Source organism: Rhinoraja longicauda, chromosome 40 (assembly GCF_053455715.1).
Source record: "Rhinoraja longicauda isolate Sanriku21f chromosome 40, sRhiLon1.1, whole genome shotgun sequence".
In the NCBI taxonomy this organism is placed as follows: domain Eukaryota; kingdom Metazoa; phylum Chordata; class Chondrichthyes; order Rajiformes; family Arhynchobatidae; genus Rhinoraja; species Rhinoraja longicauda.
In genome coordinates, this window is record NC_135992.1 from 9,235,309 (window position 1) to 9,262,400 (window position 27,092).

The 27,092-nt window shown below is 45.0% G+C and overlaps 1 protein-coding gene across 1 annotated transcript in view; it reads left to right on the top strand.

Moving 5' to 3' along the window:
- Nucleotides 1-6,850: 6,850 nt before the first annotated feature.
- The window catches only part of LOC144611318 (protein Tob2-like), a 36,067-nt gene continuing 15,825 nt past the window's right edge, over nt 6,851-27,092 (top strand). Inside the window, exon 1 of the mRNA XM_078430367.1 lies at nt 6,851-6,982. The gene's annotated coding sequence lies outside the window, so the exon portion shown is untranslated. The remainder of the gene's footprint in view (nt 6,983-27,092) is intronic.

Below are 27,092 nucleotides of genomic sequence, written 5' to 3' on the forward strand. Positions count from 1 at the left end.
ATGGGTCCATTTGGTCTAGTCCTTCCTTAAATCAGGAGACTAAACTGTGCACAGCACTCCTGATGTGACCTCTCCAGTGCTCTATACAACTGAAGCATGACCTCCCTAATGCCATATTCAATTCTGCGGATAGACACAAAATGTTGGAGTAACTCAGCGGGACAGGCAGCATCTCTGGAGAGAAGGAATGGGTGACGTTTCAGGTTGAGACCCTCCTTCAGTCTTCAGTAACTCAGCGGGTCACGCAGCATCTCTGGAGAGAAGGAATGGGTGACGTTTTATCGGGTCGAGACCCTTCTTCAGACTGATGTCAGGGGAGTGGGCGGGACAGAGATAGAATGTAGGCGGAGACAGTAAGACTGGTGGGAGAACTGGGAAAGGGGAGGGGATGGAGAGAGAGGGAAAGCAAGAGCTATTTGAAATTTCCAATGGAGCCTCCTCCATTGTCAGAGTGAGGCCCAGCGCAAATTGGAGGAACAGCACCTCGTATAGTATATACTGACAATTATTACAAAGCCACTGACTCCCATAGCTACCTAGACTACACTTCTTCCCACCCTGCTTCCTGTAAAGGCTATCCCCTACTCCCAATTCCACCGTTACACTGCTTCTGCGCCCAGGATGAGGTTTTCCATACCAGGTCATCGGAGATGTCCTCATTCTTTAGGGAACGGAGGTTCACTCCTCCCATTGTAGATGAGGTTCTCACTATGGTCTCCTCGATATCCCACAGCTCTGCTTTTGCTTCCCCTCCCCCCCATTCGTAACAACGACATAGTCCCCCTTGTCCTCAACTTCCACCCCATCAGCCGTCGCAAGCAGCATATTATCCTCCAACATTTTTGCCACCTCCATTGGGACCCCACTACTGGCCACATCTTCCCATCCCCTCCCCTTTCTGCGTTCCGCAGAGACCGTTCCCTCCGCAACTCCCTGGTCCACTCGTCCCTTCCCACCCAAACCACCCCCTCCCCAGGTACTTTCCCCTGCAACCGGAGGAGATGCAACACCTGTCCCTTTACCTCTTCCCTCGACTCCATCCAAGGACCCCGAAAGTCTTTTCAGGTAGGTTCACTTGCACCTCCTCCAACCTCATCTATTGTATCCGTTGCTCCAGCTGTCAACTCCTGTATATCGGCGAGACCAAGCGCAGGCTCGGCGATCGTTTCGCTGAACACCTCCGCTCAGTCCGCCTCAGTCTACCTAATCTCCCGGTTGCTCAGCACTTTAACTTCCCCTCCCATTCCCAATCTGACCTTTCTGTCCTGAGCCTCCTCCATTGTCAGAGTGAGGCCCAGCGCAAATTGGAGGAACAGCACCTCATATATTCTTTCCTACTCAATATTCATACCGCTGGGCTGTAAGCTGCCCAAGCGAAATATGATGTTGCCTGGATTCAAGGGCCTGGGCTATAGGAAGAGATTGGGCAGGCTAGGACTTTATTCCTTGAAGCGCAGGAGGCTAAGGAGTGATCTTAGAGAGGTGTACAAAATCACGAGGGGAAATGTTAAGGTGAATGCACAGTTCTAGGGAAATAAAGAACCTGAGCACGTGGCCGCTGGCTGGGTGAGGTCACATGGGGCACGGGGCGGTGACGTCACCTTGTCCCTTATTTGGGAGTGAGATAGTTGGCAACCCTAGTAGAACTTGAACCTTACTCCAAGGTGATACAAAACCGCAAGTCAAAAAATTGCCTCAAAATTATAAATGGACAATCAAGCAAACACACATTTAGACATAAATTGCATTTCAAATCTTTTACTTATGTTTTAATTTCAGGCTCATTTTTTCCTCCATGGTGGATCTCTTGGCTTTGTGTTACTGGGTGTGGTGCTGTGTCAGAATGTCAAGAATATAATCTAGTCTGGCATCTCAGTATCGTGCTGCACTGCAGATTTGATCTTAAACCAAGGGCTTGTCTGACCTTTCAGGTAGAAGTTCATGGGAGCGTTCAGTGACTAATCTCTACCATCCTGTGCCACATTTAACCCTGAAGAAATATCACTCATTTTTATTTATAGGAAAAAAACTGCAGATGCTGGTTTAAATCGAAAACGGACACAAAATGCTGGAGTAACTCAGCGGGTCAGGCAGCATCTGGGGAGAGAAGGAATGGGTGACGTTTCGGGTCGAGACCCTTCTTCAGACTGATGTCGGGGGAGGGGGCGGGAGCATAATCTATATCTCTCCATTCCCTGCGTATCCATGTGTTATTCCAACAGTCTCTTAAACGCCACTATTTAGTTTAGTTTAGTTTAGAGATACAGCGTGGAAACAGGCCCTTTCAGCCCACCGAGTCCGCGCTGACCAGCGATCCCCGACATTAACATATATCCACTAGGGACAATTTTTACATGAACCCATTTACCAAGCCAATTAACCTACAAACCTGTACGTCTTTGGAGTGTGGGAGGAAACCGAAGATCTCGGAGAAAATCCACGCAGGTCACGGGGAGAACGTGCAAACTCCGTGCCGACAGCCCCCACAGCCGGGATCGAACCCGGGTCTCCGGCGCTGCATTCGCTGTAAGGCAGCAACTCTACCGCTGCGCCACCGCGCCGCTCATTATTGTATCTGCCACCACCACCACAACTCCAGGCAGTGTATGCCAAGCACTCACCACCCTCTGTGTGAAAGACTTGCTTCGCACACCTCCTTTAAACTTTGCCCCTCTCACCCTAAAGCCACGGCCTCTGGTACTTGATATTTTTTATTCTGGGCAAAAGGTTCTTACTGTCTACCCTATCTATGCCTCTCGTAATTTTACGTACCTGCCCCGGTCACCCTTCAACAGAGGAAGCATTCCGTCTGTCCACCTTCTCCCTGTAGCTAATACTCCCTAATCCAGGCATCATTCTGGTAAACCTCCTCTGCATCCTTTCCAAAGCCTCCACATCCTGCCTGCCTTGGGGCGACCGTAACTGCATGCAATACTCCAAATGTGACCCAACCAAAGTCCGAACAAGCTGCATCATGACTTCTATGTATAAAGGGGGGGGAAAAACTAGCAACGGTGATAATCCGAATTCTTTACCTTCAGTCTAGATATAAAAATAATAATCCGGATTATCAAGGGCACATGTAGGTTCTTCACAGACAGATTCTCATTTAATCCTGGCATCTTTTTGTGTCTAATTGTACCAATTAAGGTACAGTGAAATTTGAGTTACCATACAGCCATACTAAGTGAAAAGCAACAAGACACACAGCCACATAAAGTATATTTTAACATAAACATCCACATCCACTTTCCTCACTGTGATGGAAGGTAATAAAGTGCAATCATCTTCCTCTTTGTTCACCTGCGGTCGGGGCTGTTGAACCGTCTGCAGTCGCCGCTGCCGACGGTCCGATGTCCGAGCCCTCGTGTCGGGATGATCGAAACTCCGGCGTCGGGACGGATTGAAACTCTCCGTGGCATTGGAGCTCCCGAGTCGGCCTCTTCTTACCAGAGACCACGGGCTTCACGGTGTCAAAATCCATAGGCCCCGCGGTTGTAGCTCTTCACAGGCGATCCTCGGCAAAGGATCGCTGATCCGGGCCGGTCTCCAGGAGAGGCAACTTGGGTATCATTAAAAACGATGTACTGAAAGGGTAAAATGTAGGTGGAAACCAGGATGGCAAAACACACATGGGCTTTTTATTGCAAGGGTATTTGAGTCTGACAGTTATGTTGGCCTTAGTCAGACAATGTTGATCTTGTTAAGTGTAAAAGATGGAAGGTAGTGAAGATACACTAGACCTTTTCCTGGGATGGCGTGAATGCCTTATGAGGTAATATTGAGCAGTTGTATTCACTGGACATTAGAAGAATGTCTTCTTTGAAAGATACAAAAGTCTTTGATGGTTCAACAAGGTGTGTAGAATGTTTCCCCCAGCCACGGAGTCTAGAACTAGGGGTCGAAGTCTAAATTTAGTTTAGTTTAGAGATACAGCGTGGAAACAAGCCCTTCGGCCCTCCGGGTCCGTGCCAACCAGCGATCCCCGCACATTAACACCATCCTGCACCCACTAGGGACAATTTTTACATTTTACTCCAAGCCAATTCACCTACATATCTTTGGAGTGTGGGAGGAAACCGAAGATCTCGGAGAAAACCCACGTAGGTCACGGGGAGAACGTACAAACTCTGCACAGGCAGCACCCGTAGTCGGGATCGAACCCGGGTCTCTGGCGCTGCATTCGCTGTAAGGCAGCAACTCTACCGCTGCGCCACCGTGCCGTGGACCAATTAGGACTGCAATGTGGAGAAGGCTCTTCACTTCGAGGCTGGAGAATCATTGAAATGCTCTACTCTGGAGAGTTGTGGAAGCTCGACAATATAATTGATTTTATTCAAAACTGAGTTGGAGCATCAATCAGTGATTTTATTCTGACCCGAGTTTGACAGCTTTCTGGATTTTAAAGGAATCACAAAATGAAAATGGTGTTTGGGATAAAAGATCAGCCTGTTCCTAATGAGAAATGGGGAATGAGAATAGGGTTGAGAAGGAAAAATAGATCACCCATGATCGAACGGTGGAGCGGACTGAATGGGCCAAATGGCCTAACTCTGCTCATATGTCCAGGAAAAGAAACTGCAGGTGCTGGTTTAAATCTGACCTTTCTGTCCTGGGCTTCCTCCATCGTCAGAGTGAGGCCCAGCACAAATTGGGGAAACATCAACTCATATTTCGCTTGGGTAGTTTACACCCCAGCGGTATGAATATTGACTTCTCTAACTTCAGATAGTCCCTGCTTTCCCTCTCCATCCCCTCCCCCTTCCCAGTTCTCCCACTAGTCTTCCCGTCTCCTACTACATCCTACCTTTGTCCCACCACCTCCCCGACATCAGTCTGAAGAAGGGTCTCGACACGAAACGTCACCCATTCCTTCTCCCCAGAGATGCTGCCTGACCCACTGAGTTACTCCTGCATTTTGTGTCTACCTGCTCCTATGTCTTATGATCTTAGTTTAGTTTAGTTTAGTTTATTATTATCACGTGTAGTGAGGTAGAGTGAAAAGCATTTTTGATGTCAAAGAAAAGTCTATACAAGACTACAATCAAGCCGTCCACAGTGTACAGATACAGGATAAGGAATATAATGTTCAGTGCAAAATAAAGTCCAATAAACTCTGGCTAAACATAGTTCGAAGGTCTCCAATGAGGTAGATGGGAGGTCAGGATCACACTCTAGCTGGTGAGAGGACAGTTCCGTTGCCTGATAACAGCTGGGAAGAAACTGTTCCTGAATCTGGAGGTGTGCTTTTTCACACTACTGTGCCTCTTGCCTGAAGGGAGAGGCGAGAAGAGCCAGTGACTGGGATGACACTGGTTGTGCTGGTGATCTTGCTGGGCAGCGTGAAGTGTAGATGGGGGTCATTGGAAGGGAGGTTGGTTTGCACGACGATCTTGGCTACGTCCACAACGCTCTGCAATTTCTTGCAGTCTTGGATGGAGCTTTACCCAAACCATGCTATGATGCATTTCTGTAGAAGTTGGTGGGGGTTTTAGGGCACATGGTGAGATGTTAGAGTAGGCCTGAATGGCCAAATTACCTACACCTGCCCCAGTGTGCTATTATGTGTAGGGAGAAAGTGGAGTTGTTAGTTTACACCAAAGATAGATACAAAAAGCTGGAGTAACTCAGCAGGTCAGGCAGCATCTCTGGAGAAAAGGAATAGGTGGCGATTCGGGTGGAAGCCCTTCGTGAAACTAGTACAACGACTAAGTTGGGGGAGGGATGGAGAGAGAGGGGATGCAAGGGTTACTTGAAGTTAGAGAAATCAATATTCAAACCAACGACAGACACAAAATTGTCCGTAGTGGGTGTAGGATAGTGTTAATGTACGGGGATCGCTGGGCGGCACGGACTTGGTGGGCCGAAAAGGCCTGTTTCCGGCTGTATATATATGATATGATATGATATATGATAAAAAGCTGGAGTAACTCAGCGGGACAGGCGGCATCTCTGGAGAGAAGGAATGGGTGACGTTTTGGGTTGAGACCCTTCTTCAGACTCAATATTCATACGGATGGATAGACGCTAAATGCTGGATTAACTCAGCTGGACTGGCGGCATCTCTGGAGAGAAGGAATGGATGACATTTCGGGTCGAGACCCTTCTTCAGGCTCAATATTCACACAGATGGATACGACACAAAATGCTGGATGAACTCAGCGGGACAGGCGGCATCTATGGAGAGAAGGAAAGGGTGACGTTTCGGGTTGAGACCCTTCTTCAGACTCAATATTCATACGGATGTATACGCAACAAAATGCTGGATTAACTCAGCAGGACAGGCGGCATCTCTGGAGAGAAGGAATGGATGACGTTTCGGGGTCGAGACCCCTTCTTTCAGACTAGGTCTGAATTCACGCCGCTGGGCTGTGAGCTGAATGTAGAATGTCCCAGGGACGTGGAAGGAGATATACGAATGCAAAGGCTTTCTTTACCTTGTGCTGACGCGGGTGTGACGTCAGCGACGCGCGGCGCCATTGGCCTTCGCGGCGGGCCAATCGGAGCCGAGTTGCTAGCACGCCGCTTTATTTTTAGCATCGAAGTGACGGCGGCCGCATCGCGCCCCCGGCGTCGTGCGTGCGCCTCCTTCCGACCGTGGGGGGGGAGGAGGGAGAAAAAATAGCGCTGGATGAACACACTCACCTTTCTGACAAAAAAATATCAAAAAACAAATCCTAAAAGGGGAATAAGGTGATGCTTTCGATCGAAGGAGACGGGGCCGGGGATCTCAAAGCGGAAGAGATGGGGTGAGGGTGCTGTTTTCTTTTTGGGGGGTGTTGTGCAAGTAGTTCCGGTCGGGGGCTGGTTACCAGAGGGAGGGTGGCGGTGGAGAGTTGATATAAGTGCGCGGGGGAGCCGGGGCTAAAGTTTGGGGCAGCGGCAGCTCGGGAGGAGAGGCGGCGGTGGAGGCGGCGGATCCGGACCCGGACCTCTACCCGGACCGACCCGAGGCCAGCCCAGCCCGCACCCATTACCACAAGTAAGCCTTTTATCCCCCACTTCAGTACATCCCCCTACATCTCCATAATTAATGTTATTACTAAGACCTCTCTATATTATCATATGCTCCAATGCAGCCAAAACAGGGTTCAATCCCCCCTCTCCCCTCCAATTAAACCCCCCACTATTGTCACTTTCCAACTCCGTCCTGGCTTTATATTGTTTAATGTGTCCATGTTTTTATTTAAAAAACAGGCCTTGTATTTTTTTTCCTGTTATTGATAATCTGAGGGCATCCAAAATTGTAGTTCATTCCCCCTCTCTGCTTCACCGTAAGCTCCATTTTCCATCCATATTAGATTTTATATAATAATAAGCTAATAGATCCGGATTTCTGAGGTACGTTTGTGTCCATTGATGGGTTTTTTTTTCTCCCTAAAACAAAAAAAGGTTGTATGTTTTTACCGATTACTGTCAGGGTCTTCGTGAAATAACATATTGTACTTTTTTTCTTCTTCTTCTATTAAAGCCTTGCAGACAGTCGGTTGTTGACGTGTTCACTCACTAATTTCACTGCCAAGTCGAGATGTCGATTTTCTTTTACAGATCATGGATAAAAAAAGCTCATCTCTCGGGGATCTCGCGTGTTTTATTTATCAAAATAAAGGGAGCAGTGTGTGGTGATGGGTTTAACATATCTCATCTAACTGCGTGGATTTTTTTTCTCCCTCTCTCTCCTAAGACGATGCACTGCCCGTTCTGGGTGAAGATCAGGTTTAGGGATTTGTGGAAGGTTAAAGTCCTTGGGCTGGAACCTCTCAAGTTGAGCCATTTTCCCCTCTTTTAGTGACTGTACCCTTTTTTTAAATTACAGTAATAACCTTTGGATTGGCAAAAGTAAGAATAAATGTTCTCAAGGGAGGAGAAGCTTCGAGATTTTTATTTACCCCCCTCAGTCCGGTTTGGTTTTAATGGAATTTGTTTTTTTAATAAAAGAGGGGGATGGGCTCTCAGGGACATTTAATATTGAGCAAGGGAGGGAGCGCGATTGCGCCTGCGCTGCGGTCTTTCCAGCCCCCCCTCAGTGCGCATGTTCGCAGCACCTGGTGCACTCTGGGAACTGTAGTCCGACGGGCCGGTGGCTCCAGCTAGGCGCAGTGGCTGGAACTACAGATCCGATGTTGCAGCGCGCAACCTTGCAGTATTGTCCCAAGCCTGTAGGGCCCCCTATTTGACTTGCTTGGCTATTTTGTATATCAAAGTGACGCCCAGCACAGCTGGATTGCGAAATGTTTATGTTGTCCAAAAAAAAGTGCTAGAAAAATGGGGTCAACGCTGGTTGTCATTTGCATCGAATATCTGCATTACCTATGCGGTTGCATTGGGCATGCTCATGTGCTTATATTTTCTTTCTAAAGGGGGGGGGTGAAATAAACGAGCAATTCTTAGAGTCTGAAGAAGGATCTCGACCCAAAACGTCACCCATTCCTTCTCTCCTGAGATGCTGCCTGACCCGCTGAGTTACTCCAGCATTTTGTGAATAAATACCTTCGATTCGTACCAGCATCTGCAGTTATTTTCTTGCAATTCTTATTCTAGGTTAATCTGTTCCATGTTTACCTGCAGGAGAAATCGTCATCAAACTGCAGATGGCTGTAAATGTTGTGCTAGGAATAAACCCTGCCGTTTCGGATTTCAGAAATCCGAGCAGAAACCGGCACATCTTCAGGCTTTTGCGTACGGTGATGATAAAGTGCTGCATTGCTCTTTATTTCTGCAGCTATTTGGGGGGAAAAAAATTGTCACTGCCATTTCATTTGTACCAAAACCTGAACATCCAGAGTTTCAAAACCTTTACCTTTCACTTTTTTTTCCCTCTCCAATCTTGCCCCCTTCACCAGAGACTTCGGTCATCTTGCCTGATACATTTTAATGTGCTTTGGTGTTAATGGCTTGGGATAGTTGTCTCTGCTCAGTTCAAATTGTTCTTTCCTACCATTGCATGTTTTCGTGCACTGTTGTGAGAAACTGATTTCTTCGTTGGATCACAAGATAAATTTTGAATATGAAAGGTTTTTTGCTGCTTCTTAATTAACCCATCCTAAAGTGCCTCATTGTTTCAATAAATTGTTGGGATGGGCAGAAACATGTCAGGTGAAATTTGATGTGAAGTGTGAAGCTGTAGATTTTGGTAGAAAAATAGAGGACATTAACAATATAAATTGAAGGACAAGCAGGTGTGGGGATCTGGCCATTCATGTCCACATAGAGCTGTCGTATGACAGGGCTGTTTTATTCCCCCAAAGGTCAAACAGTATTGACTTTTTAAAAATACATTAATTGCCAAGCTACAGAAATTATGCTGGTGGTTCATAAATTAGTGATTGGAGGATTCTGACTATTTTAGAAAGACCGTGGAGGTATTTATGAGCATGGTTTACGAGACCTTTAGTAATATCTTAGCACCAAGGTAATGATTTATACATATTTCAATTGTGTGATCTTTTTCACACCTTTTTCAGGCATCTTTTTCAATGAATTTGGTTAAGAGAGGTTTACAATTTAAATTTGCCGACACTGTAAATATTGAAATCTTGAGTGAAAAATAAAAGGTTGGAGAAATGGGTCTGGCAGCATCTATGGGGAAATAGATAAATTATGTTTTGGGTCAGGACCCTTCAGGCTTCAGATACTGTGTGACCCATTGATTTCCTCCAAATTTTGAAATTCTGATTGAGAAGAAATGCTTTTCTGAAGGTTTAATAGCCAGAGTAACTAATGTTGTAACATGTAGTAAAGGCAGACGAGCCGTTAAATGCAGAAATCCAAAATACACCCTCTGAAAGGAGGTAGGTGAAGAATAGTGAGTGGGAGGTGGTCATGTTATAAACCTCCCTGAACCAAATTCAGAATCGGTCACACCCATTTCAAAGAAATATATAATTTTTAAGGGAAAAAATTAAGGGCAAGACAATGGGGAAATAGGGAGAAATTTGATCTCTTGCAAAGAGACAACACAGATGCAATGGACTTAATGTCCTCCTGATTGCATTTTGGTTCTCTTTCCCAATGTCCTTTCCATATGTCGGTTCGGGTGGGTGAAGAATTTTGAGTGGGACAGAGAGACATGAGTTAGGGCATTGTCCTTCAAGCTGGCATGATTGAGGCCTCCTTGTAACCAGTGGATTGAAACTTGGTGTATTGTTCATTCTTCCACTGCTGATAAAATCTGCTTTGAACAAAAGAAAAGCCAACATTGAAAAAAAATCAGTCTTTGGGGCAAGAGAAATGTTTTGCTCTCTTTTGATTTGAGTTAAAGGTTCAGTTCATTGTGACATGATGCAGAGCGATGCATCGTGATGTGCCTCAATTAAATAAAAGCAGCCTATTTCATTTCCGTTCACAAGAGTTCAGGGTAAAGCCTCTTTGCAATTGGCAATTTTTACCTATTTGGAACTGGGCTGAGATTGTTCCTGGAGTGATCTAATTTGAGCTGCATGAAATCAGTCCTCCCTCTGTCCAGTGACAATTGGGGTGAATTCAAGCCATGGATGGAATGCTGAATAAGGGCGGCGCAGAGGCGCAACAGTGGAGTTGCTGCTTTACCACGCCAGAAACCCGGGTTTGATCCTGACTACGGGCGCTGTCTGTACACAGCTGTGTGTTCTCCCTGTAACTGCCTGGCTTTTCACTGGATGCTCGCGTTTCCTTCCACTGTCCAAAGACGTACATGTCTGTAGGTTAATTAATTTCAGTAAAATGTAAATTGACCCTAGTTTGTTGGATCGTGCTAGTGTACGGGGTGATCGCTGGTGAGCGTGGACTCGGTGGGCCACAGGGCCTGTTTCCGCGCTGTATCTCTAAACTAAACTATCTTAACGTTTGGGAGTGCAGTTCTGCTTGGAGCCTTAATTTCTCAGTGTATAAAAGTGAAGTTCACTTTCTTTCTGAGCTGTTTCCCTTACCCAATGGTATTTTTTGTGCACAAATATTTATGACAAGAGATACATTAACTCGGGTGGCTAGGCAGTAAATGTTGGTGAACTGATAGAGGGCATTGCCGTAGAAACTGATCCTGCCCTTATCCATTGTCCTTTTCAGCAGAAAGTGCTCGAAGCTTATCGGGGACAGAACTTTCTCCCCGGCCTGGCCAACAATAGTGTCCCCACTATTAACACAGATGAGATCAACTCTGAACAAAGACTGAGATCAGTCCTGCCAACTGTCTGGTCTCTATGGTGCAGCATTGCACGGGGTATAGCCTTTGCTCCTGTTCATACTGCAGCCTTGAAATTTTCAGAGTTGATTTCCCAGTTCTACGACATTGATTTTTGGAGATTTTTATTTCATTGGATCCATCGCCTGTCAACCTAGCTTGTCGTGTGTTGACGGACATACTAATTAAGTTCCTGGTGCTTCATATGTTAGATGAAAGTCGATGTAAAGGTTTACAAACTGCTTTTCCCACTCTCCAAAGCTGTAAGCTCTGTAGCACTGCTACCAATTATTCAGCTCGCCTGCTGCTGGTACTCCACCCAGCATCGTTTCACTATTCTATTTCTTAAGGACTACTTTGGCTTCATCTTACAAGTATCTGTTAAGTATCTCGCTACTCCATGTGGTCACAGATTCTGCATTTTAACTGCTCTGAGTAAAGTAGTTTCTCCTGTGTGCCTTACTTGCTTCACTAATGACTATTTTGTATTCGTGGATCAAGCTTTGGACTCTTGAATTAGATAACTCTTTGCAGACATCTGAAGCAAGGTATTTTCTCATCTTGCTCATTGATGTGCGGTTACATCTTAATGTGGGTACCTTATTGGCACCATTGCAGGAACCTCAAAAGGAATGACTGCTATTCCATGATCCAGCTGGACAGCATTCCACACTACTCTCTTGACTATATCTCTGTCAATCACTCTATTTTAGGCATAGGTCATGCATGCTGTCCAATCTACTTCTGCAGCTGAAATTAAGTAATGTGGTTTGAGGAAGCACTCTTGGACCTTTCCGGTTGATGACCTGAGAGGTATTTGGATAGTCTGTTAATGGTGAAGGGAAAAACGCAGGTATGGTAGCAAAAAAACTCTGAAAAAACAGTTGTCACTGCTTATTTTGTAGGTGCTTTGTGCTTAACAATGTGTGTAAGTAGAACACAATTGGAAGTAAATTCTAGGTGGTGATGATTCTTGCAGTGTATACTTTACTCAGCAGGTGTAATTGTGTAATTAAAACAATATGTCGAACAAGTAAAATACAGCAAGAGTTTGCTCGTGAAACTGGCTACATTTACATAAGGTTGTTTTTGCATCATATAATGATATATTCCTTTATTCGTCTCACTGGGGAAATTTACATTCATATGCTGAAAATGTATCCAAACTTTGTCAGTGCTCATCTATACAATATTTCATGCCTTTGGCTTAATGTGCGGCAAGAGGCAATTTTATTTTGAGGGATGAAAATTGAACTGCGGTGGTGGAAATTGGTAAGGAATGAAACCAGGAAATTTGCTGTGCAGTGCCATGAATCTGATTTGAACAATAATTGATGACTGGTAAGAATGAAATTTATAAGCATTAAAAAACCAAATTGGGAATGTTGGTTTCCGTTGGGCTGTTTCCTCTTGGGGATTGGAGCAGACGTGGATTGAGTTGTCAAATGCCAGTGTATTCAGTTGGGGAACATTGCAGACAAGCTTGATTGTTTTTCATCTACGAACCCCACAACAGAACACTATAAAGTCACTGGAGTGGAATTAGATGTGTAAGAAGAAACTGGAGATGCTGGTTTACACCAAAGATAGACACACAGTGCTGGAGTAACTCAGCAGGTCATGCCGCATCTCTGGAGAGAAGGAAAAGGGTGACATTCGGGTCGAATCTGAGATGTAACAGTTGTATTGTTCCCTCTTGTAACAGCATTGAAGGAGACCATTCACTGCTGGCATTTGGAAGAGAAAATCTTTCTTCCCAAACCCTGGCCTTTTCCCATTGTGAGGTATGTGGGGAGGGGAGGAATGCTGAAATTTTCCATGCCTTTTTTATGTCTTCAATTTCTTTCTCGCCAGTTGACTTTGTCAAGTGCCTTAAATCCATGTCCCCTAATAACTGACCAGTTGGCAGTATTGATCAGCACCCTGTGTATCTGTTATTGAGTCACTGCTGAGGCTAATTGTAGAGCTTGCATTGAGATTGGCCATCTCTGCTCTAAACCGGGGATCAAGGTACTGTTTAACGCTGTTACAATACAAAACACTGTCTAACTTCCTGACGCTATATTTTTTTGGTAGAACCTTCATTAATGACATTGTTAGTCCACTCGTGACTGGCGTCACAGCCAGAACTCTGGCAGCCGGAGTGTATTCAGATGCTAGCTGGCACAGAAAGGTCTTGATGTAGAATAAAACAGACCACTGAAATTGTAATTGCATTTTGTAAGCTGATAACTCAGTAATTGTAGTGCTTGAACAATGGATATAAACTGACCTAGCAGTGCTCTTGTGATATGTAGCTAAATCCCTTAGTCAGATTATGGCCTCTAATTCCTGCAGGTAACCATTCAGCATATAAACAACCCAAATCCTCTAATTGCTTCCTGCCGTATATCATATTTTTTAGGTAAACGGTTATATTTTGTGAGTGTATTTGCTTCTCGTAACACAGTATTGTGTGTTCGATGAATAATCAGCATTTTGCTGCCGTGATCATCCCTTCCATTGATACAAAATGGTGTATTGTCAAAGCTGCAGCGGCTATTCAATAGCAACAAGATTATTAATGACCTGGTGCTTAATGGGTATGCATTTTTCATAGCCAAACTTGTATCTATGATTCTTTTAAAATAGGAATCTGGATGGAGTTGGCAAATATGCCCATGAAAATATTCTAATTGTTCAATTGCAATGTGGAGTTATCTCGGATAATATTACCTCTTGTGATTATGTAGTGATACGGTCTTTGAGGAAATCCTTCACTTTAATTTTTCTTCATAGTATGTCAGTATAACATTTAACTGATTGCCGGATGCACACAATGACGGATTGTTCTTTTTGACCAACTCAAATGTGTATATTTGGAAATTATTGGAGACATAAACCTGTACATTGTGTTTGATTTCTAAAGTTCTTGACTTCACAAGCCAAAATCCTGATCTACCTGGATTAGAGGTTTTTAAAATCAACAAAAATATTTTATTTTTATGCTGACATGTATGCTCAGATTGAGCAGAAGTCGTCATCTTCCCTGTTGGTCGTCTCTGCTGTTTTGCTAAACAGGAGGGATGAATAGAGAACATTGATAATAACTAGTACATGAATTTGTGAAAATTTGCTTTTTTCGTTTAACATTTCTTTTAACATTCCTCTCTTTGCTGGCATCTTCCAATACTTTGTCCTGTGTCTGTTCTATTCTGGGGCAAGGCATTTAGGATAAGCAGCCCATTAACCAGAGGCCTTCCGGCCCTGACAAATTATTTGCTTGTTTAATGTTTCAATTAATGTTGTTGTCCTGACTAGATTCCCAGGCAATTCCTCCCTTTATAATCCTGTCCCAAGCATTACTGACCTTGATGGTTGTCCTGAAGCCATGGTGCAAGGTTCTTGATCTCTTGTCTGTTCTTCATCTCATTGTTATGGTTGATCTGGCTGACAACAATGGTATCATCGGTAAACATAGTCCAAGTTGGTGTCACGGTCGCACATGTAAGGAAGTAGAGTAAAGGAATTAAAGTCTGTATTGGATTGAACCAGGAATTAATTGTGATTGGAACTCTGGATGATTGGGGAGTGATAATATTGGATCAATTCCTGCTAATTGTTTCTCAGATCTCACCAGTAGAAGTTTCATGTATATTTGCATGTTTAGGACTTGGATAGTGATTTGGGTTAGTTTGTCGTATACACCGAAGTACAATTAATTTCCTTGTTTACCTGAAGCTCAGTGAGCAGTATACGTACAGTGATGATATATGCAACAATAAAAACAATGACGGACAGTAGAATAAATCAAGCTTGTAGTTCAAAATCTTATTTCGTCCAGAAAATATTGGTGTAATGATGAACAACCAAATGAGGTAAAATTAAGAGTGCGTGGTCCTGAGAAATAGTGTGAAGCAGGTGATTAGTTCAGAAGTCTGAGAGCAGTTAAGTCTGGACCGTATCTTTCGAACTTCTGTATCTCCTCTGAGGAGATAGAATAGGGGTGGCAGGCATCCTTGGTGATACTTCCAACCTTCCTGATGCAATGCACCATGAAGCAGGACTGCATTGAACTTAGTGACAAGCTTGTGATAGACTGCACTTTGTTCGCACTCTAGAAGTTCAGGTAGTCAAGAGCAGACCAAGTTGCCATACCTGGCTGAGATGCATCTCATCTGGGTACTTTCTTTAGTCTCTGGTAACCTCTGGAAAGATTTGAGAGAAGCCTTGTGGATGTGCCGAATCTTAATGCCTAAAACGTAGATATGCTGATGAGCTTTTTAGATCACCACATTAGTGTGACCAGGTTAGATTGCTGGTAATATGGATGCCTCAGAATTTGATGCTGTCAACCTGCAGTAGTTCCATTGATAAGGATAGGGCTGTGTTAGCCTCCATGCTTTAAGTCAACAACCAACCCCTTTGTGTTACTGACTTTAAGGGTTTGATGCAAGCTTCTTGATCTCTCGCCTGGCCTTCATCTCATTGTTATGACTGATCTGGCAGGCAACAGTGGTATCATCGATAAACAAAAATTGAGTTGGTGTTACAGTCACAAGTGTAAGGAAATAAGGTAAAGGAATGAGCACACAACCTGGCATTGAGGGTCAGGATGGAGGAAATATCATCAAGTCTGAATGACTGAGGTCTGCCAGTCAAGAAGTCAAAACTCAGTTGTAGATGGAAGCCCAAGGCCAAGATCTAGAAGTTTGGGGATGAGTGTATTCGGTATAATGGTGTTGAAGGCTGAGCTGTGTAATGAACGGCATCCTAACACGTGTTCTTATTGTCAAGGTGAATTTACTGCTGAATTTAGTGCAAGAGATGGTGTCCTCCACAGACCTTTTTTTCAAATTCCCATGGGTCTCGATTGTATGGAGAACAGATGCAGATGTAAGCTATTACCAAATCTTTACAATGACTTCAGAATAGTTGATGTTAGAGCTGCTGGGAAGTAGCCATTGAGATGGATGGCTTTATTGTTCTTGGGGACTGGAATGAAGGTTTCCTTGAAGCAGATGGGACAGTAGACTGACATGGGAGATTGAGGATGCTGGCAAAATCTGTGGCCAATTGATTGGCGCAGCATTTCTGAACCCACCAAGGGACACCATCCGGACTGGCTGCTTTCAATAGCTTACCCTTGTGAAAGCCTACCTGTCACTAAGATTTTGGGACAGAGCTATCGGGAGATGGAAGGATACACCCTAGGTGGAACTTTGCCTGTTCAAAATGGTCGTAAATGGCACTGAACTCATTTAGTAGCATTGCATGATTGACAGTGCTCTCCTGATTTTGGCTTGTAGCCTGTGGAGGTATTTGGCTCCTGCCACAGTCTCTGGGCATCTGCTTGATTGAATTTAGTTGTTTTGGGCCATTTATTGGCATCCCTGATTTTCTCGCAGATATTATACTTTGCCGCGATGCACAGTGCAGGATCAGCCTTCTTGAAACTTCCGATCTGACTTTAGCACAGCCTTCATAGTTCAACCACCAGCCCATGCTAAAATCAGACCCGAGGTCTGGGGTCAAGGGATGAAAGACTTGGTTTTAGTTTTAAAAGCACAGATTGGAAACATGCCCTTTGGCCCACTGAGTCCATGCTAACTATTATAAGAAAATAACTGCAAATGCTGGTACAAATCGAAGGTATTTATTCACAAAATGCTGGAGTAACTCAGCAGGTCAGGCAGCATCTCGGGAGAGAAGGAATGGGTGACGTTTACGGTCGAGACCCTTCTTCAGACTGATGTCAGGGCTCTTCTGGCCTACTCTCTTGTTTTCTCCTTCTTGCATATGGTGTGCACAGACTAAAGCTGTAGGTCGAGGGTAAACATCCAGGCCAGGGCAGCATCAGTTGCTGGGTGGATGGCCTTGATGCCACCAGGGAAAAGCCTGAGTGAACAGTCATTCACGATGTGGGATGGTCTGGTCTGGATATCCGCAGTCTGCTGCGATTCTCTTGCTATGTAAACTAGTAACGCCTGTTCCATGGTTAATGACTAAGCAGGTGGCTCCGTCTGGGCAAGCCAGGTTATGGATGGTGTGTGGACACCCATCAATGATTACTATAGGACTCTATGTCAATGGTTATTCATGCCAGATAGAGAGCACGAGTGCCTATAAAGTGACCTGAAAGAAAAGAAATTGGGTAAATCAAAACTTGGGTCAACTTTGCCAGTCAAATGCAGGGCAGCATGGAGGAAGGGTTGTTGCTCCCCATGATCAGGACGGACAAGGTACTGATTGGAATTGCAATGACAAAGTCAGGGGAATGACGGTATTGTGAGCAGTAATCCACAGTCTAGTACTATAGTAGGAATACAACACTGTAGACTAAGGGAAATGACTGGGCTGTGATTTATAAAATCAGTCCAGGGACTTTTATGTTTATGTATCGAGGATTAGTGCAAGTAGCACATTCTTCCAGAACCAGGGGTCACAGCTTAAGGATAAGGGGGAAGTCTTTTAGGACCGAGATGAGAAAACATTTCTTCACACAGAGTGGTGAGTCTGTGGAATTCTCTGCCACAGAAGGTAGTTGAGGCCAGTTCATTGGCTATATTTAAGAGGGAATTAGATGTGGCCCTTGTGGCTAAAGGGATCAGGGGGTATGGAGAGAAGGCAGGTACAGGTTACTGAGCTGGATGATCAGCCATGATCATATTGAATGGCGGTGCAGGCTTGAAGGGCCGAATGGCCTACTCCTGCACCTATTTTCTATGTTTCTAATTACATGGACTACCAGTACTGATGATAGAATTTGAGCGTGAGAATTTTAAAGGTTGTTCTGTGATTCTTTTGCATTTAGCAGTTCGCTTGTCATTGGGAAACGAGCTGCCTGCAGTCAAATACGAGCCAGTTGGAGTTACTTGCCTGGTAATTACTGTCATTGGTGCAGACATGGGCCTGTGGAATTTTTACTTGTGTTAACGCATGAAGGGTTTACTAACACACAGGGAATCTGGTTCCATTGGCTGCTAAACTCTGGAATCTAACAAGTGGAGAATTTTGTGAAGCAGAGAAGAGGTAGTCTGTTTCGAAAACAAATCTGGGTTGATTTAGAAGCATGAGCAGTTGCAACCCATAAAATTTCATGAAATTTAAGCAATAACCAGCATTGCATCAAAAACAGCATGGAAATGGACCCTTCAGCCCATTTCTCAAGTCCACGCTGACCATCAATCACAAGTTCACGCTAATTCTACTCTATCCCATTTTCGGATCCACTCTCTACACATTCGGGGCAATTTTAAAGGCCCATTAACCTACAAACCAGCATTTTGTGGGATGTGGGAGGAAACCAGAGCAACTGGAGAAAAGCCAAGTGTCAGATGGAGAACGTGCAAACTCCTCACACACAGCATCCAAGGTCAGGATTTAACAGAGGTCATCGGCTTTACCAGGTGCGCCACTGCACTGCCCTGTGGTGGGTTCATTGGGTGGTTCTCCCAGTTGTCACCAGAACAAAAATCTAATTGAAAGTACTTGTTAAAATATTAAATTATAACTAGTCAGTTTACTTGTTTTATTTTTCCTATTATTCCATGGAGAGTCGGGTAATGTGGCTGGAACACATGGGAGGTAGTGGGGGACTCCTGTGACCCTGAGCTGTCAGATCTGCAGCCTGAACTTCAGCTCGAGAGTTGATGAGCTGGAGTACAAGCTTCAGCCACTGCAATGCATCAGAGGGAAATTTACCTACTGTCCATTTTGGATTAAGTATTGTATGTTGGGTCTGTGGACAGACAAGTGTTGTAACTGCATGTGAGGCTGCTAAGTGAATGCAGAAGGTAGGAACCTCTGAAGAAGAGTCTCGACCCAAAACATCGCCCGTTCCTTCTCTCCAGAGATTCTCCCTGTCCTGCTGAGTTACTCCAGCATTTTGTGTCTACCTTTGATTTTAAACCAGCATCTGCAGTTGTTTTCTACACGGGTAGGAACCTCAACCTTTTTGGTCAAAATATACACGGTCCTTGGGGATTAGAGTTAAGGTTTTCAGGAGAATATGAAAACTGATCATTCAGCATTTTGGTACAGGGGTCTTTTGAAGTTTGGGCAAATGAAGTGAAAAGTAGTGGGGGGGGAAAAGGATGCCAAGTGCTGGAGTAACTCAGCAGGTCACTTGACAGCAGTGGTGGTAGGGGTTGTATAATGGTGGGGATGGGTCTCTTTATTTCTCTTCAGAAATTAGCATGAATTCCAAAGGTGTAGGAAGGAGCTGCAGATGCTGGTTTAAATCAAAGATAGACACAAAATGGTGTAACTCAGCGGGACAGGCAGCATCTCTGGAGAGAAGGAATGGGTGACGTTTCAGGTCGAGACCCTTCTTCAGACTGAGAGTCAGGGGACGGGGAGATACAGAGAAAAGGAAGTGTAAGGTGTGAGAATGAAACATCAAAGGGAGTGGAGATCAAGGAAAATGTAGAATAGATTATTGTTAGCTAGGGGAAGATAACAACAAAGCAAACATAAAATGTAATTGGGAACTGTTAGACTGGTCTGAGATCTGGGAAGGGGGAGGGGATAAAGAGGGAAAGCAAGGGTTACTTGAAGTTAGAGAAGTCAATATTCATACTGCTGGGGTGTAAGCTCCCCAAACAAAATTTGCGCTGGGCCTCACTCTGACAATAGAGGAGGCTCAGGACAGAAATGTCAGTGTGGGAATGGTAGGGGGAGTTAAAGTGTAGCAATGGGAGGGGGGGGGGGGGGGGGTTAAAGTGTTTCAAATTCCAAAGGCTTTGCTGAATGCCCCATGTCTGGATTAAAGATCTTTGAAAAGCTTAGTGCATAGGGAAAGATGGTCACTGTGATGAACTTTGATTAGGGCAAGGCAGGAGGTTTTGATGAGGCAGAGTGAACAGCTATGGTCCAAATTAAAAAGTGAAATTTTAAAAAGTGGTCATCTTGGAGCCCTGTACAAAATTCTATTGGATTAACCAGATCAGTCTGCATAAACGCCAAGTGCTGGAGTAACGCAGCAGGTCAGACAGCAACTCTGGAGAACGCCTTTCCTACCTCCAGTTCCCATCCTCTCCTTGAAGATCGAAGAAGGGCTCTGACCAAAAATGCCACCCATTTTTTTTTTTCCCCAGAGATGCTGCCTGACCCGTTAAAGGTACTCCAACATTTTGTGTCCATCTTCAGTGTAAACCAGCATCTGCAGTTCCTTCCAACACTGTGGCCGGTTCAAATCTGCGATCTGTCAATTCATCTGATCCTGACACTAGTAATGAAAAAAGGGGCTGATGTGTTGAATTTGGATAACTAGATCTGGCTTTAAACTGAAGGTTTGATCAAACCCTCTCCTTCGACAAACACATCAAATACATCACAAAGACAGCCTTCTTCCACCTCAAAAACATTGCCCGTCTCCTCCACAGCTGCCGAAACCCTCATCCACGCCTTCATCACCTCCCGTCTGGACTACTGCAACAGCCTCCTCTATGGCTCACCCTCAAAAATCATCAGTAAACTTCAATACATTCAAAACTCCGCTGCCCGTCTACTCACCCACTCCCCGATCCGTGACCATATCACCCCCGTCCTTTACAAACTCCACTGGCTCCCCATCCCCCAGAGAATCCAGTACAAAATCCTCCTCATGACCTACAAAGCCCTCCATAACCTGGCCCCATCCTACCTGACTGACCTCCTCCACAGGCACACTCCCACCTGCACCCTCCGCTCTGCTGCTGCCAATCTCCTGTCCCCCCCCCATCCGGACCAAACTCAGATCCTGGGGGGACAGGGCTTTCTCCATCGCTGCTCCCACCCTCTGGAACTCACTACCCCAAACCGTCAGAGACTCCTCCTCACTCACCACATTCAAAACATCACTGAAGTCTCACCTGTTCAGCACTGCCTTCAACCACTGAAGGTCACCTCACCTTCTGTCTCCTTTTTCTGTACGTTTACTTATTTATCTATTTATTCAATTCTCTATGTTCTAGAAATCCCTGTAAAGCGTCTTTGAGTGTTTGAAAAGCGCTATATAAATGTAATGCATTATTATTATTATTATAAGGTTGGGAGGGGTTGAGAGAGCATGTTCAAATGAGAGAATAATTAGGACAAAGAAAATGATGCCGGGTAGCGAAATGGTTCTCGATAACTTTAGTGTAACAGAAGGGCACATTGTGTACAAACTAGTGTGCACCTGCAATTATTGTTGGAGAATGGAAATATGGAGAGAAAATATAACAGTAAAAGCTTTCATCAAAATACACACTACTTTTGTAACAAGTTAGATGAATTGATGGCACTAATGGAAGTAATAAAATGGTCTTTGTAAAGGCAGCCAGACCAGGGGAGTGAATATTTTGGTTTGCTTTGACATTTTCGGAAGAGGTGTCATGGCTGTATTAAGAGATGAGGTCAGTACTGTAGTGTGAAATTATTTTTGACTCCGAAAATCAAGATTTAGAATAACCGAGCGGAGATGAGAAATTTAAAATAGTCACCTGCAGGAGCAGCCAACAGACAGCAGTCGTAACGTAAGATGGAGCGTAAATTAAGAAATTTCACATTGAATAAATTGTCAAAAGTAGCTTTAAGGATGAGGTCAGTGTTTTAGGTTGAGTTTTTTTTTAGGAAAATGGAACTAACCAGTGAATAGACTTTTTAGCTGTTTGTGAACTGAGGATGAACAGGATTAATTAATGATTTCATAAGATTATTCAGGTTGGGGTGAGGAAAGTATTAGCAGAATTTACAGTATGTTTAAATGAGTTGGAAGAACAGCACCCTCTTTTTTTCCCCCGCTGTTCTATGCGCCCCACCTAGACTCGCACCTACTTTGCCTAGCCGTGTTCTTCCGAGATGCTGCCCAACCCGCTGAGTTACTCAAGAACATTTTGTATTATTTTGCCTTGATCGTAAAAACACTTACTAAGATTTGAAGACAGAGTTGGCTGAAGTGGCTTGGGGAAAATACATTACAAGGCAAGAAGGGTCTCGACCCGAAACGCCACCCATTTCTTCTATCCAGAGATGCTGCCTGATCTGCCGAGTTACTGCAGCATTTTGTGTCCATCTTCGGTGTCATCCAGCATTTGCAGTCTGGGGAAGGGTCTCGACCAAAACATCACCCGTTCTTTCTCTCCAGAGATGCTGCCTGATCCGCTGAGTTACTCTAGCATTTTGTGTCTATCTTCGGTGTAAACCAGCATCTGCAGTTCCTTCTGACACATTTCACAGGAGCTCGTGGTGAGTTTCGTGTCAAGCGATACAAAGGTTATACCAGGGTCATTTAGAGACTTGAGGATATGATGAGCAGGGTCAGGAGCATAGAGGGGCACCAGCAGATTTGTATTTCCAGAATGGTTTTACAATTTGCCCAAAATGTCACCTTTTCTCCAGAGATGCTGCCTGATCTGCTGAGTTACTCCAGCATTTGTGTGTCTAGTCTATGGTTTTGCAAAAGGTGACACCAAATGTTACTGGACAGACTCATGGATTATGAAGTTGGGGGTGGGTGTATTCCCAAGGATGTTACTGGACATATTCCCGTGGAGGTTACTGGGCTGACTAATGGATCATGATGTTTGGGCAGATGTATTCCCATGGATAAAGGGTTTGCTTATCAGCAAGAAAACAGGTTGGAGTTGATGGGTCACATTCGGGCTTCCATATTATAATGGTGGGAAGCCTCGGGGTTGATTGCTACGGCTTCCATTTATTTAATGTAAATACAAGTGACTTGGCCTGAGCCATTGTTATCAAGTTTGCTGACAATACAGATGCTCCCCGGCTTACGATGCTTCAACTTGCGATATTTCGACTTTGCGATGGTGCAAAGGGCAGCGAGCCGCAGCTCGCATCTGGCCACGTGATCAGGTGTATTAAATGCATTTCGACTTACGATATTTTCGGTTTACGATGGGTTTCTCGGAATGTAACCCCGTCGTAAGTTGAGGAGCACCTGTACAAAGATAATAGGAGAAAAAGAGTTGAGGCAGATGCAGTCTTTACAGAATGGGCAAATATTTTGCCCAGAGCATGTGGCATTATCCATTTGGTAGGAAGAATAGGAAAGCAGAATATTATATAAAAGATGAGAGGCATGGAATGTTCTACAGAGGGATCTGGTTTTATTCGGTTGGCATCCTTGTAGAACAGGTAAATGGAATGATGTGTAGGAAAACAAAAACTGCAGATGCTGGTTAAAATCGAAGGTAGACACACAATCCTGGAGTAACTCAGCGGGTCATGCAGCATCTCGGGAGAGAAGGAATGGATGACGTTTTGGGTCGAGACCCTTTGTGATACCGGTACCAAAGACGCAGCACCCGAAGGAACTCAACAGCTACAGGCCAGTGGCACTGACATCACACCTGATGAAGACACTGGAGTGTCTGGTCCTCCCTCGCCCATCTCCGCCCCCTGGTGAGACCATCAATGGATCCGCTGCAGTTCGCCTACCAGACTTGCATCGGGGTGGAGGACACCATCACCTACCTACGGAAGAGAGCTCTTTCACACCTGGAGAAGCCGGATAGCACTGTGAGAATCATGTTCTTTGATTTCTCCAGTGCATTCAACACCATCCAACCGGGGCTTCTGGGGGGCAAGCTGGAGCGCACAGGAGTGGATCACCACCTCCCATCCTGGATTGTGGACTACCTCACCAACCGACCACAGTATGTGAGGACAAAGGACCTGGTCTCGGACAGGATGGTCTGCAGCAGTGGGGTTCCGCAGGGAACAGTGCTAGCGCCATTCTTGTTCACCCTGTACACTGCGGACTTCAGGCACAGCTCTGCAGAAGTTCTCTGACGACTCTGCTATCGTCGGCCTCATCACAGGCGACGAGGGCAGGGCGTACAGAGAACTGATCAAAGAGTTTGTGGACTGGTGCCAGCGGAACTGCCTCCGGATCAACGCGGGGAAAACCAGGGAGATGGTGGTGGATTTCCGCAGGGGCAGCCAGGTCCCCCCGACACCGGTGAACATCCAGGGAATGGACATCGGGAAGGTGGATTCTTATAAGTACCTGGGTGTCCACTTCAACAATAAACTGGACTGGACTGAAAACACCGATGTGCTATACAGAAAGGGTCAGAGCAGACTTTATCTGCTAAGGAGACTCGGATCCTTTGGAGTACAAGGGGCACTCCTAAGGACCTTCTACAACATGGTGGTTGCATCGGCCATTTTCTATGGAGTGGTCTGCTGGAGCAGCAGCAGCGGCGGAAGGGAAGAGACTCGACAAGCTGGTCGGGAAGGCCTGGGTTGCCCCCTCGACTCTGCAAGTGGTGGGAGAGAGGAGGATGATGGCAAAGCTAACATCGCTGCTGGACAACGACTCCCACCCCATGCAGGACACTGTCACTGCACTGAGTAGCTCCTTCAGTGACAGACTCCTTCACCCCAAGTGCGTGAAGGAGAGATATCGGAGGTCCTTCCTTCCCGCTGCTGTGAGACTGCACAACCAGCACTGCTCCCAGCAGACGAGTCAACAATAACAGCTAAGAACACACGAAAAACTGATGACAATTTATGTATCTTTTATTTATAATGAATGATCTCTTGCTATCCACTTTGCTGCTGTAACACTGTAAATTTCCCCGGTATGGGACGAATAAAGGAATATATTGTATTGTATTCTTCAGACTGATAAATGGAATGATGATCTTTGTACAGGAGGTGATTTATAAAAGTAGGGAAAGTTTGTTAAACTGAGATCACCCCTTGTGTATTGCATATAGTTTTGTCTCCTTGTTCAAGTTTGCATTAGAGGCAATTAAGAGAAGGTTGACTAGGTTGTATCCTGGCATGAAGGGGTTGTCTTGAAGGAAAGGTTGAGCAGGTTTATCTATGCTCATTGAATATTGCAGGAAATGGGTGAACTTGCTGTAGTGGACTGAGCTGGATAGATTCTGAGGACATTCTCCCTTGGATTATTGGGAGGAAACTGGAAATCTAGAAGTGGGGTACATGGTTTCAAAGGGAGCAGGTCCAATGAAAGCAATGAGTATTATGAATCTTTGTGATTCTCTTCTGTACACCAAAGGACTAGACTCATGGAATGATGTGGGATAACATTTAGTCTGGTAAAGACAAGATTTGTGAAACCAAGATGGGCAGCCATCCTATGTTGAAGGCACATAGAACGGCGTGGTGGCGCAGCAGTAGAGTTGCTGCCTTACAGCGAATGCAGAGCTGGAGACCCAGGTTCGATCCCAACTACAGGCGCTGTCTGTGCGGAGTTTGTACGTTCTTCCCGTGACCTGCGTGGGTTTTCTCAGAGATCTTCGGTTTCCTCCCACACTCCAAAGACGTACAGGTATGTAGGTTAATTGGCAGGTAAATGTAAAAAATTGTCCTTAGTGTGTGTAGGATAGTGTCAATAGACAATAGGTGCAGGAGGGGGCCATTTGGCCCTTCGAGCCAGCACTGCCATTCAATGTGATCATGGCTGATCATTCTCAATCAGTACCCCGTTCCTGCCTTCTCCCCATACCCCCTGACTCCACTATCCTTAAGAGCTCTATCTAGCTCTCTCTTGAATGCATTCAGAGAATTGGCCTCCACTGCCTTCTGAGGCAGAGAATCCCACAGATTCACAACTCTCTGACTGAAAAAGTTTTTCCTCATCTCAGTTCTAAATGGCCTACCCCTTATTCTTAAACTGTGGCCCCTTGTTCTGGACTCCCCCAACATTGGGAACATGTTGCCTGCCTCTAACGTGTCCAACCTCTTAATAATCTTATACGTTTCGATAATATCTCCTCTCATCCTTCTAAATTCCAGTGTATACGAGCCTAGTCGCTCCAGTCTTTCAACATATGACAGTCCCGCCATTCCGGGAATTAACCTAGTAAACCTACGCTGCACGTAATGTGTGGGGGTCGCTGGTCAGCGCGATCCCGGTGGGCCGAAGGGCCTGTTTCCGCGCTTTATATCTAAACTAAAGATGAATGTTTCTAAGTAATGTGAAGACTGATCCCAATCTGAAGAAGGATCCCGGCCCGAAATGTCACATAGCCATGTTCTCCAGACATGCTGCCCGACCCGCTGAGTTACTCCAGAACTCTTGTCCTGACCTGTTTGTTTGTTGGACTTTGGATTAGTTGTCTGTAATCCTTGGGTGCCTTCCTATATTGAAGGCAAATATTAAGGTAGCTTTTGGAAATGTAAATTGTTACACTTGTTTATGGGGACTGGTGGTCATACAGATTTTCAAAGGCATTGCTGCCTGGGCTGATAAGAGATCAACTTCAGCGTGAATTTCTGTGAAAGGGGCAAGAATGTTATGTAATCTCTTTGCAGATGATCTGTGATGTGCTATGTTTAGACTAGCTCAGCTCAAGGTTAAGTGACGTTGGATTGAGCGACTGAGGAGATGAAATGGGTGAAACTGCAATACATTGCAGAAAACATTGAGGACTATTTTAGTTAATGAACAATGTCATACATGGTTTAAGGAACACGGACTTGGGAGTGCCGGTGGTGCATGGCTCCCAAAAGTTAATTTGCAAGTCGAATCGGTAGTAAGGAAGGCAAATTCAATGCTAGCATTTATATCAAGAGGACTGGAATACAAAACCAGGGATGTAATCCTGAGGCTCTAAGGTGCTGGTCAGGCCGCATTTGGAGTACTGTGAGCATATTTGGGCCCCATATCTGAGGAAGGATGTGCTGGCTCTGGTGAAGGTCCAGGAGAGGGTTACAAGAATGATTCCAGGAATCAGTGGGTTAGCATATGATGAGCGTTTGACAGGACTGGGCCTGTACTCGCTGGAGTTCAGAAGGTTGAGGGGGGACCTCATTGAAACTTACAGAATAATGAAAGGCATAGATAGAGTGGATGTGGATAGGATGTTTCCACTGGTGGGAGAGTCTCGGACCAGAGGTCATTGCCTCAGAATTAAAGGGCGCTCTTTTAGAAAGGAGGTGAGGAGGAACTTCTTTAGTCAGAGAGCAGTTAATCTGTTGAATTCATTGCTAA